The sequence below is a fragment of the Littorina saxatilis genome, unplaced genomic scaffold (assembly GCF_037325665.1).
Source record: "Littorina saxatilis isolate snail1 unplaced genomic scaffold, US_GU_Lsax_2.0 scaffold_906, whole genome shotgun sequence".
In the NCBI taxonomy this organism is placed as follows: Eukaryota; Metazoa; Mollusca; class Gastropoda; order Littorinimorpha; family Littorinidae; genus Littorina; species Littorina saxatilis.
This window is the reverse complement of record NW_027126947.1, coordinates 43,687-55,500: the sequence shown is the minus strand read 5'-3', so window position 1 is coordinate 55,500 and position 11,814 is coordinate 43,687. Positions and strand designations below refer to the sequence as shown.

Sequence of the window (11,814 nt, the reverse complement as noted above, 5' to 3'; positions counted from 1 at the left end):
TGTGTGTTTGTAAGCGGTATAAGTAAACTTTAAAGACCTACATGTTTTTGAGGTCTTGATGTCGTTCCGTGCATTTAATATGGGCCTAATTCAGGATATTGCCCAAGTCCTCAGAATGTCAAATGTGTGTTTTCAAATAGTCTAGTCTCAGGTGTGTATATAGTCAATACGTTTGTGTGTGTGTTTGTAAGCGGTATAAGTAAACTTAAAGACCTACACGTTTTTGAGGTCTTGATGTCGTTCCGTGCATTTAATATGGGCCTAATTTGGGATATTGCCCAAGTTCTCAATATGCCAATTTGTGTTTTTCATATAACTCTTCACTCAGGTGTGTTATGTAGTCTAAGTGTTTTGTAGCATCAAAAATAATTTGAATCTGAGAACTCTTCTAGCAATTTACAGGCATGGGAATTGTCCGCGGATCTGTGGATTTAAGATACAAACACTGCGGTTTCAGAGTAAAATAAATATCTTCCAAGATTTTTTATTTTTTTTTTTGTTTCTTTTTGTATTAAAGACAAAAAGGTTGAAACTGAACACCACCACCCAAGACTTGTAAATCACCTTTTGAAATATACATTATTATAATATATACCATTCAAACTCAAAGCTATTTGTGTTTACATCCTGTCAAATACATTTACAAACTTCTGTTAATAGACACTGAGTGCTTCGCTGAGTCAAGCAGGGATGCTGCAGAGCCAGTGGCAGAAGTTGTTCCTGAACACAGTAAGTAAAAGTACCTTTATTTTGCCTGTTCCGTCAAATTCTACGTGCACTTTAGTTATGCAGGGCTAGTTCACAATCGTTGCTTGTTGCTGTGGGTGATCCTTATCTTGTTGTTCTGCTTTAGTTGCATTTAATTGAATACATGACTTGTTGAAAGAATTGTACCAACCAATGCGTTGACAGTTGGAATCTCGTGCACATTACACAATGGCCTATTCAGCTTTGTAATGGTGACTCGTTGTTACACACCCCCACGCAGTTAAGATTTAAGTTTAGGTGTGGGACACACACACATACGTGTAATAGTTTTGAGGACCTACACGTTTTTGAGGTCTTGATGTCTTTCAGTGCATTTGATAAGGGCCCATTCAGGATATTGCCAAGTCCTCAGAATGTCAAATGTGTGTTTTCAAATAGTCTAGTCTCAGGTGTTATATAGTCAATACGTTTTTGTGTGTGTTTGTCAGCGGTATAAGTAAACTTAAAGACCTACACGTTTTTGAGGTCTTGATGTCGTGCCGTGCATTTAATATGGGCCTAATTCAGGATATTGCCCAAGTCCTCATAATGTCAAATGTGGGTTTTCAAATAGTCTAGTCTCAGGTGTGTATATAGTCAATACGTTTGTGTGTGTGTTTGTAAGCGCTATAAGTAAACTTAAAGACCTACACGTTATTGACGTCTTCATGTCTTTCAGTGCATTGAATAAGGGCCCAATTCAGGATATTGCCAAGTCCTCAGAATGTTAAATGTGTGTTTTCAAATAGTCTAGTCTTAGATGTGTATTTACGTTTGTGTGTGTTTGTAAGCAGCATAAGAAAACTTAAAGACCTACACGTTTTTGATGTCTTGATGTCGTTCCGTGCATTTAATATGGGCCTAATTCAGAATATTGCTTAAGTCCTCAGAAAGACAAATGTGTGTTTTCATATCGTCTTTTCTCAGGTGTGTTATGTAGTCTATGTGTTTGTAGGCGTCATAAATAAACTTGAATCTGAGAACTCTTCTAGCAATTTACAGGCATGGGAATTGTCCGCGGATCTCAGGATTTCAGATACAAACACTGCGGTTTCAGAGTAAAATAAATATCTTCCAAAGATATTTTAAATTTTTTGGGTATTTTTTTGTTGTATTAAAGACAGAAAGGTTGAAACTGAACACCAACCACCCAAGACTTGTAAACCACCTTTTGAAATATAAATTATTATAATATATATCATTCCAATATATATCATTCCAACTCAAAGCTCTTTGTGTTTACATCCTGTCAAATACATTTACACTAACTTCTGTTAATAGACCCTGAGTGCTTGGCTGAGTCAAGCAGGGATGCAGGCCAGTGGCAGAAGTTGTTCCTGAACACAGTAAGTAAAGGTAGCTTCATTTTGCCTGTTCCTCTACGTGCACTTTAGTTATGCAGGGCTAGTTCATAATCGTTGCTTGTTGCTATGGGTGATCCTTATCTTTTTTGTTCTGCTTTAGTTGCATGTAATTGAATAAATGACTTGTTGAAAGAAATGTACCAACCAATGCGTGGATTCTCGGGTACATTACAAAATGGCCTATTCAGCTTTGTTATGGTGACTCGTTGTTACACACTTCCACGCAGTTAAGATGTAAGTTTAGCTATGGGACACGCACACATACGTGTAATAGTTTTGAGGACCCACACGTTTTTGACGCCTAGATGTCTTTCAGTGCATTTAGTAAGGGCTCAATTCAGGATATTGCCCAAGTCCTCAGAATGTCAAATGTGTGTTTTCATATTGTCTAGTCTCAGGTGTGTGTGTTATGATTATTATAGTCTGTACGTTCGTGTGTGTGTGTGCGTGTGTGTCGGCAATAGACATGTTCCTAAAATAACTCGGGATTTGAAAGCGGTCTGGGCCTGGTCGAGTAAGAGCCCCTTTATAAGCTTTTCACAACACCCAGAGCATGTTCCATGCTTCTGATTGGGATCGAGACGAACAACCAACATCAATGTGTATGTTATGCAGCGTGCACTAAAAATACCTTTTTTTTCTGGCAAATATAAACATCTTGGCCCCGAATCACCACCAATGGCTTGCTGATCACTGTAAGTGTTCACTAAGCACATGTGTTTAACTGCACGTATGTGACCTCAAGCCAATCTCACGTGACCTCAATCAAACTACATGTTGTGAGCCATTGGTATGTGCCAGCAATCATTTCCGCTACATATTAATTATTATGAACTTGGATGAACTAGCGAGCACCGATTTTTAAGAGAAAAGGATATCATATTGTGCACGTGCTGTATTTTACAGACCTGCCTACTCTTAGTTTTGGGCATAGCATTCTACAATATGGAACCTACTGCTACAATCAGGTTTCTTGGTGCACCGGTTTGAGCCATTTTTTGTGAGCCAGCCAGCCCTTTTTTTGTATTACTTCACTGTTTTGTGTTGTCACTGCGATAATGCATCCAAACTGAGATTACCCGGGTGTGTGCTTTTACAGCAGACCACATGAATAGTAACTTGTGCTGGCACTCAAAGCAAGAGCAAGTTTAATGAACACGTCTTCAATTTTATATCCAGGTGCTTGTAAGTGCAGAAATGGCGGCCGTTAGTTCAGTGACAATATAATCGGCGTTATTCAGTGTGAGTTTGCGATTCTGATAATATCTGTGATGTTCTACGCCTTGACACGCTATGCTTCGCTTTTGGGCTACCATTGCTACTCTTGACCATTCTAAGGGGTAGGCAGATCTGTGCAATGATACACATCAGAGTTAGTTGCTCATCACGATCACAGGATAAAGCTGATCCAAAGCATGGAACATGCTCCGGATGTTGTGAAAAACTTGTCTGGGGGGAAAGGGGCTCTTATTCTTCCAGACTGCTGACAGTCCTGAAAAAAAATCGTCTATTGCATAACATCTAGAAAAGAAATGATTATGTTTTCTTATATTTACAGACCGCATCTCTTTGGACTTCGATGATAACAAGGTAAACTCCGAGGACAACGAGGTAAACTCCGAGGACAACCCTCTTTCTCGTGACTCATCTCTGGACTCGGCAATTGCAGATTGCATAACTGAGGAAGAGTCTTCCGATGAAGACAACTTTGATAACTTTGATGACCCGTGTGATCCTGATGTCCGCATGGAAGATCTTTCTGAAGACAGCAGTGATGATGAAAGTATAGATGGTGTCGACAAGGATGATTCAAATGGAGGAATATCGAATGAATGTTGCCAGGATGGAACTGAGTGAGAGTGACAATGAAGATATGAATGTTGCTAGGATGGAACCGAGTAAGAGTGACAATGATGATGCAAATGAAGGAATGAATGTTGACAGGAATGAAGAAATGAGTGACACTGTCAAAACCACAGGCTGTTTTCACAGCCTTTACAACTGAGTCAAACATCTGTCCTGACAGGCAATCGCGGATGTTGAGAGATGGAGAAGCACATTCCTGCCGAGCAATGATGAGGAAACGCGACAGTTCCCTCATTTTCTGCTTGATGTACTGATAGCGATGTGGAAGGTGCCTATGTTTCTCAAACAGTTTTTGACCAAAGCTAGATATCACCTCATCCGTCCTAGCCAAAAAAACTCGCATCATCACATGCCATGCTGCAGAGAATTGTCTTCTTGAACTCTTCCGTCACATTCTTAGCTACAGGTAAAAGGGCCTGGCCCTCTTGAACATGGTGCTTCTTTGTGTTTTCTTCATTGCGCAGTTTGCATTCTTTTGCATGACGCCAAAGCATGCTTGTCTGGAACATCCCATAGCAGTTAGAGCAGGGAACAAAGTCATGGACATCTGCCTTTTCAGAAGGCCTTTTGGATGGAATTATTGTCCCTTTTCCTTCTGTCAAAACGGTTTGATTGTGAACAAGATTTCCTCTATTTCGAAGTACAAGCCATTGTTGTTTTCTTTCTTTGCTTTTTTTTCATAACTCAAAGCATCTTGTACATCTTTTTGATGGAAATTGTTTTGCTCCATGTGCCGTGCGAGTTTAGCATACAGTGTTTTACAGAATACACAACAGTGGGTTTTTTCCCAGGACTTCCCCCTTGAGATGGCAACATTCATACTTTCATTTATACTTCAACAAGCCCAGTGTGCCTTATCTCATGGCTTCCCTTCAAACATTTTATTTTAAACAGTCTTGGCGTATAGCTAAAAAAAAAAAAAAAAAAAAGGGGGGGGGGGGGTTTGACGTCTTTAGTCACAAAAAAGGTGATATCAGCGACGGGGCTATCGGGATTTGATCCGCTTACCTAATTTCTGTTATTCAGTTGTCTGACGGGTCCCGCGCGTCCCCACACTGACCAAAATGGCTTCCCACCCAGAAGAAAGCATTTTCATTGGCGTGGCAATGTCACGTGATTTGTTGATCACGTGGCCTCTTTCTGATTGGTTTTTGATAAACACTCGAATTAAACTTGCCACCATTCTCTGTAAAAGTGTGTGAACTTGGTATACACTCCTCAGAAGAAAGTCTAGTAGAGACAACATTCTGAGTACTATGCTAAAACTTTACCAACAAGTTTAGGACCTCACGAAGTTTGACATCACTCAGTCAAATAAGATTCAACAATCCTAAGAGGATACCGTTGGCAAAGGACATCCAGAAGATGAAATTATTCTTGCAAGAAAAGGCTGGAACCCTGATGGTGGATCTGAAAGCTTCATCAGGTGACATGGTCGCGGATTGGCATGAGCTGTGCAAGGTGACACTAGTTCAAATAGTTCTTTTCAACCGCAGAAGAAATGGCAAAGCAGAGAGAATCAAAGTTTGTCATTTCACAGAAGGCTTGAAGCATGGCAAACAAACACAAGAAGACCTCCTCGGTGGCCTTTCTGAATTTGAAAAGAATCTAGTCACCGTTCTGGCTAAAGTTGAAATTCCTGGTAAATTCGGAAGAAGAGTTCCTGTGCTTTTCACCACAAAGCTCAGAGAACAAGTGGAATGCCTTCTTGTCAAAACACACTTGCTTTTAACGTACTTGAATTCCAAATTGTAATAATTTTAAACCAGATAGTTTTGCCTTTGTGTTCAACAGAGTTCAAGTGGGGTTCAGTATTGCAAAGTGCTGTTGTACTAAACAGTACTCATGTTAGGTTGTTGATTTGTGTTCAACATTCTTCACATGACCTGTTGTTTAATGTTTGTGTGATGCTTTCTCATACCATTGTTTCTTTTTGTCAATTGTCAGTATCAATCTCAGTTTCATTCATGCATGTGTTGACGATTGCTGTTTATTCATTCTGTTGACTATTTAAGGCTTTAATGGACAGGGAATGCTGTATTATGACAACAGGTTTTCATGTCTGCTTGAAACATGGTTTTTCAGACATTTTTGCCAGCTTGAAAACCATTTCAACATGTGAATGTTAACGCAATAGTGTAGCCTACCTTATTTGATTTCTACATCTTTCGTCTCTGAGTTAGTTAGTTCTTCATACTATGTGGGGATTGTAAGATTTAACAAAAACACACACCAATATTTCAGGCAATTTTGAAACGGCCAAAAAGCATATGCAATATTGTATTCTACCAGGTGTTAATTACACTCAGAACAATCTTTCACGAGGACCATCTCAGTTTTGTAAGTCCCCCCGCGGGTTAGGGGGAGTCCCATATTGGTTGGGACGAGAAAGAATTTACGTACCCGATGCTACCCAGCATGTCGTAAGAGGCGACTAACGGTTCTGTTTCTCCTTTTACCCTTGTTAAGTGTTTCTTGTATAGAATATAGTCAATGTTTGTAAAGATTTTAGTCAAGCAGTATGTAAGATATATGTTAAGTCCTTTGTACTGGAAACTTGCATTCTCCCAGTAAGGTCATATATTGTACTACGTTGCAAACCCCTGGAGCAATTTTTTGATTAGTGCTTTTTGTGAACAAGAAACAATTAACAAGTGGCTCTATCCCATCTTTCCCTTATCCCATCTCCCCCCTTTCCCCGTCGCGATATAACCTTGAATGGTTGAAAACGACGTTAGACACCAAATAAAGAAAGAAAGAAAGAAAGAAAGAAAGGTTTGTAAGTCATGTTTTAAGACCTATTTTTGGCCTGTTTTGATTTTTGTTTGAACTCCCTAAAGTGTTTGTGGCTGATGTTTTATGATTAGTTTGGATTGTTTAAACTCAAGCGTGGAACATGGCACAGAGTTTTCTGTTTTATTGGTTTTGGACAGCAATCAAGCATGTGAAAAATAATGATCAAGATTTACTTTGAATTTTAATCATAATCAAAATAGATATACATGATTTTAGCTCATTTGTTGATTAATCATTAACACTTAGCAATGAGGAGTGTCTGCATGGACAGGCGGACAGCTCATCAGCCGTCCGTCCGTCCGACTTGAGATTTGAAACTAAACACATTTCTAGGTTTAGATCTCTGGAAATTACTCAAGTCTGGTTAATCTGGGTCATCTTTCCAGGTACAGTATGTCAGTAAGGTCCAGTTCTTGTCAAAATGTATAATATTCTTCATTGTCTATCGATAGAGATAGAACAGCAGATAGTTTTGTTCTAATGCATATTACATGTACTTCTGATGAAGACGAGTTGTATGAGCATTGGCTTTCCTTGTTTGTGTACAGTTTTTCAACACAGTTTTTTCATGATGTGACTTGTATTTGATTAGTGAAAATGTGTGTGTGTGTCGTGCCCAGGCATGGGAATTGTCCGTCGAAAGGCAAATTTCCGCTGAAATTTTTGTTCTGTTGAAAAAAGCATACGTGTCCGCCGAAAAATTAATGGGGGAGGCAAAAATGGTTCTGCCCCCGGACCCCCCAAGTAAGGCTAGGCGCTTTGCGTCGTCGACTTTGCTTTCACTAACAGATTTTTTAGCCTTTTTTTAAAGTTTTTCAATTCCCATGCCTGGTGCTGTGTTCCTAGAATTGCAGAAATTGGTAACATTTTACCCATTTCATTTTATCGGCAAAATGATGCTCATTTAGCTAAATCGGCAGCATTTTGCCAACAATGTGTAAAGGTAACTGGCCTAAACAAGGGCCAGCCAGTCCGTTACTTTTTTTTTGCTTTACCTCTCTATTTTTGTTATGGTCTGTGTCTATAATTCTGAAAATGCATGAAAACTACATGTTTGCTGATTCTGCGAATTCAGCGATTCTGTGAAATCCCCACCACATATGTTAATGTATTCAGTGGGGAATGAAACTAGCACCTGTTGATTTACTTCCAAATTTATGTACCTACTTTTTCAAGCAACCTGCACTACAAACCCAAAAATGGGATTTCCACCACTTACTGTTCCTGACACCATTTGTTTCACTTTTAGTATTTGAACATTTTAACATGAATATGAAGGAGTGTTAAAGTTGTATTAGCTGCTCCTGTAACTTTGCAAATGGCTTTTGTGATACTAATGACATATGATTTCTCTTGATCAAAGTTCAATCTTTTCATAAGTCTTTATAACATTCAAGCTTGATACAAGCAAACATGATATTGTCATCAAGGTCAAACAAACTGTCAAATTTGTCATCACTTATTGACTGTCTTAAATAAAACAATTAAAACAATTCATCAAGTTTTTGCTTTGTCATTTGCTGTGGATTCTTTGTGAAGGATGCTGCTGTTACTGCTACCATTCTCTGTCGCATTTGTCAAAAACACAACAAAGGCGTCAATAGTAATATTTCAAGTAACTTTATTGCCCTCATCAAAACAAGGCAATTGTTGTATGTGAACAAGCAATACAGATTTTCATAAGAATAAACACATGGTTCCATCTCCATCTCTGTCTCTCAAACTATGATAATTAAAATCTACACACAATCACAATGCTGGAAAACCTGCCTTACAGTTCATATCAATGAATAATTCAATGCATTCATTCATAATAGCATGTCACATGTAATCATAACGCCAACATGTTACAAACAATAACAACAGACAGGTGGAAAGAAAGGTCCACTCTCACTGCATTGGCTGACGGAAAGAAAAGAGAGAGATATGTTTGGTTGTTTTTGAGGTTTTGCATCTGCACAAGAGAGACTCGAGAGAGAGAGAGAGAGAGAGAGGGGGAAGAGTGAGAGAGAGAGATTGGTATTGAAGATCGGTGACTTGGACCGCACTGACCTTAACTGTACTTGACTGGGTTTAGTAAGTCTTCACTTTGTAGCTTTATTTTTAATGTGTGTATGTCAAGTCCTTGATTTGTTGGCTAACTTGAAAGGTGTGTAACGTCAGTCTAGTCCTCACTCTGAAGCCTTACTTTGAATTAGTGTAGAGTACGTCCTCACTTTATAGTCTTATTTAGAATTTGTGCTTGGCGAGTCCTCAGTCAATGAATAATTCAATGCATTCATTCATAATAGCATGTCACATGTAATCATAATGCCAACATGTTACAAACAATAACAACAGACAGGTGGAAAGGTCCACTCTCACTGCAGACAAACACCGGTATAATATGCATGTTCATCACTGACGGCCAACAGGAACAGGTACAGTCACAAACTAATTCTTATATATATAAGGCTGTTGTTCATCACCTCGTATCGCCTGCCTTTTGCTAGATATTGTTATGACAATAATTGCCAAAAAGTGGGGGGTTATCGTTCCCAGCCACACACAAGGTGATATCAGAGGCGGGGTTACCTGTATTCGATCCTGTTACCCGCGCTGCAAGTTGCCGCAACGAGAGTTGACGGAACTGTATCGCGCACAACCTACTGATCTAAATCCCGGGTCCCTTAAATAAAGAAAGAGCTAATGAGTGAAAGAGAAGAAGAAAGAGAGATTGTTGTTGGATTTGGTTTTGCGTCTGTACTAGCTGAGCCATTGGCTGACGGAAAGAAAAGAGAGAGATATGTTTGGTTGTTTTTGAGGTTTTGCGTCTGCACAAGAGAGAGAGAGAGAGAGAGAGAGAGAGAGTGAGAGAGATAGAGAGAGAGAGAGAGGGAAAGAGTGATAGAGAGAGAGAGAGAGGGAAAGAGTGAGAGAGAGAGAGAGATAGAGAGAGAGGGAAAGAGTGTGAGAGAGAGAGAGAGAGAGAGAGAGAGAGAGAGAGATTGGTATTGAAGATCGGTGACTTGGACCGCACTGACCTTAACTGTACTTGACTGTGTTAAGTAAGTCTTCACTTTGTAGCTTTATTTGTAATGTGTGTATGTCAAGTCCTTGTTTTGTTGGCTAACTTGATTGGAAGGTGTGTAACGTCAGTCCTCACTCTGAAGCCTTACTTTGAATTAGTGTAGAGTAGGTCCTCACTTTATAGTCTTACTTAGAATGTGTGCTTGGCGAGTCCTCAGTCAATGAATAATTCAATGCATTCATTCATTCATAATAGCATGTCACATGTAATCATAATGCCAACATGTTACAAACAATAACAACAGACAGGTGGAAAGGTCCACTCTCACTGCAGACAAACACCGGTATAATATGCATGTTCATCACTGACGGCCAACAGGAACAGGTACAGTCACAAACTAATTCTTATATATAAGGCTGTTGTTCATCACCTCGTATCGCCTGCCTTTTGCTAGATATTGTTATGACAATAATTGCAAAAAAGTGGGGGGGTTATCGTTCCCAGCCACACACAAGGTGATATCAGAGGCGGGGTTACCTGTATTCGATCCTGTTACCCGCGCTGCAAGTTGCCGCAACGAGAGTTGACGGAACTGTATCGCGCACTACCTACTGATCTAAATCCCGGGTCCCTTAAATAAAGAAAGAGGGAATGAGTGAAAGAGAAGAAGAAAGAGAGATTGTTGTTGGATTTGGTTTTGCGTCTGTACTAGCTGACCCATTGGCTGACGGAAAGAAAAGAGAGAGAGATATGTTTGGTTGTTTTTGAGGTTTTGCGTCTGCACAAGAGAGACTCGAGAGAGAGAGAGAGAGAGGGGAAGAGTGAGAGAGAGAGATTGGTATTGAAGATCGGTGACTTGGACCGCACTGACCTTAACTGTACTTAACTGTGTTTAGTAAGTCTTCACTTTGCAGCTTTATTTGTAATGTGTGTATGTCAAGTCCTTGTTTTGTTGGCTAACTTGGAAGGTGTGTAACGTCAGTCCTCACTCTGAAGCCTTACTTTGAATTAGTGTAGAGTACGTCCTCACTTTATAGTCTTACTTAGAATTTGTGCTTGGCGAGTCCTCAGTCAGAGTCCTCACTTTTCATGCAGTTTGTCAGGTGTAATGATCCTAATATAAAACCTATACCTGATGAATTTTCGTAAGTATCTATTCAAAACAATTATAACAATACCCATCTCCATCTAAACCCACAGTTTTTTTTGAGCTAACCTTGTTCCCTGTCGAGGTCTTCAGAACGCATGTCTGAGGTTCTGGTCCTCACAGGGAGAGAAGTTCGAGTATGTGTGTGTGTGTGTGTGCGTGTGTGTGTGTGTGTGTGTGTGTGTGTGTGTGCTTTGCTTTCGTACCACAAACTCTTACCTCAGTGAGCGCAAACACACACACACATACACACACACACACACACACACACACACACACACCCACACAGTCACACACACAGTCACACACATACACAGTTTTGTTTAGAGGCACTTCCAAGGACTAGCACCGAAAGACCCCACTTTTGAGGACTCGTTTACTAATCGGTTTAGAAGAAAAAGTAAAGCAGATTTGTAATTAGCAGAGTGTCCTGATTGTTCATTTAACTAGTGATAATAAGTAGATGTGAAAACCAATAAACAGCACTTCACAGCTGAGAGGCCAAAGCTTGATTTGTATGAAGGTTAACACACGAAGATTGAAAATTACGACTTTTGCGGACAAATCGCAGTTTTGGCGGGCCTTTTGAGGGGGTCTCCAGATTGGCTGTGTGAACGTGATTCAGCCATAACAACAAATGAACAAGCTATAAAAACTTTTTTTTAAATCCCGTATACAACAATATCTATAACTCGGAAACACGACTTGCTCGAAGTACCTTGACCTTCCAAGCAACCCCTCCCGTCCCTCCTGAATTCAAGCAGCAACTGTTGTGCTTATTGGACATAAGATAGTGATAAGGCATGGCTCTTCGGTCGGATATAACTACCCACAGGGGAAATCCTACTGCTGAGTACATCAACACAATCATTCTATAATCTCTA

At 39.8% G+C, this 11,814-nt stretch overlaps 1 long non-coding RNA gene across 1 annotated transcript; it reads left to right on the top strand.

Moving 5' to 3' along the window:
* Positions 1-660: 660 nt before the first annotated feature.
* LOC138955422 (uncharacterized) lies at positions 661-8,268 on the top strand. Its single transcript, XR_011452223.1, has 3 exons — positions 661-729; positions 2,029-2,093; positions 3,670-8,268. It is a non-coding gene; the product is annotated as an uncharacterized lncRNA (long non-coding RNA).
* The last annotated feature ends 3,546 nt before the right edge of the window (positions 8,269-11,814 follow it).